Here is a 1,222-nt window from a genome sequence, read left to right on the forward strand (position 1 = left end):
CTGTCCTGGAACTCACTCTGTAGACCAGGCTGGCCTCGAACTCAGAAATTCGCCTGCCTCTGCCTCCCAAGTGCTGAGATTAAAGGTGTGCACCACCACCGCCCGGAACCATATTCTTAAGATTCATGCTCAGTGTCCAGCAGTTGAGAACCAACAGACCTACGGGTCCTTTGTGCCTACATTATAGCTTCCAGTTTAGTCTCCTCATGGAATTCCTGAGTGTGCAGACTTTCTTGTGCCTTCTCCTGGGCTCTTTTCCTTCTATTTGTTTGTTTTATCTTATTCTAATGTCTTTTTTTCCTATTATATTTTATTTTATTACAGAATATTTTATTAGTATCTCTTCGAAGCCTGTTTGTTTTCTAATGAGAGACAAGATGGGGGTATGGATCCGTATGGGAGGGGATATGGGGAGGAACTGGGAGGAGTAGACACAGGGGAAACTGAAATCAAGATACATCATGTGGGGGGTTGGTGAGGTGGCTCAGTGGTTAAGAGCACCGACTGCTCTTCCAAAGGTCCTGAGTTCAAATCCCAGCAACCACATGGTGACTCACAACCATTTGTAACAAAAATCTGATGCCCTCTTCTGGAGTGTCTGAAGACAGCTACAGTGTACACACATATAACAAATAAAATAATAAATAAATAAATCTTTTTTAAAAAGATACATCATGTGAGGGGGAAAAATCTATTTTCAATAAGAGGAAAAAATATTCACACTCAGAAACAATATAAAACAGACATACTCTCTGATGGCTTTGCTCTGTCTAAAAATAATTGTAAAAGCGACGATGAAGGATCAGAGCCCAAGCCTGGAACCAAGAAAACATGATTTCACGTCGTGTTCACAGGCTTTAGAGTCAGGGTCTCATGTTGCCCAGACTAGCTCCAGCACTCACAGGGCCACACTTAGCCTTGATCCTTCTGTCTCTGCCTCCAGAGTACAAGGACTACAGGCATGCTCCATCATGCCCAGCTGCTAGTTTGAAATTTTGATTCTTCGGTCAATTTACCCACCTTCCTTGCACGTTTATCCAACCATCTTTATATATCTTTATCCAACCATCTTTATCTTGCTAAGAGAACGTCTAACAGAGGCAGGAAATAATCAAACTTAGGGCTGAAAACAACCAAGTGGAAACAAAAAGAACTATTCAAAGAATCAACCAAACCAGGAGCTGGTTCTTTGAGAAAATCAACAAGATAGATAAACCCTTAG

General features: G+C 41.7%; 1 protein-coding gene across 2 annotated transcripts in view; it reads right to left on the reverse strand.

Moving 5' to 3' along the window:
• Arhgef37 (Rho guanine nucleotide exchange factor 37) overlaps positions 1-1,222 on the reverse strand; it is a 48,095-nt gene that overhangs the window by 36,946 nt on the left and 9,927 nt on the right. The gene's annotated exons all lie outside the window — the stretch shown is intronic.

Source organism: Mus pahari, chromosome 15 (assembly GCF_900095145.1).
Source record: "Mus pahari chromosome 15, PAHARI_EIJ_v1.1, whole genome shotgun sequence".
Taxonomy (NCBI): Eukaryota; Metazoa; Chordata; class Mammalia; order Rodentia; family Muridae; genus Mus; species Mus pahari.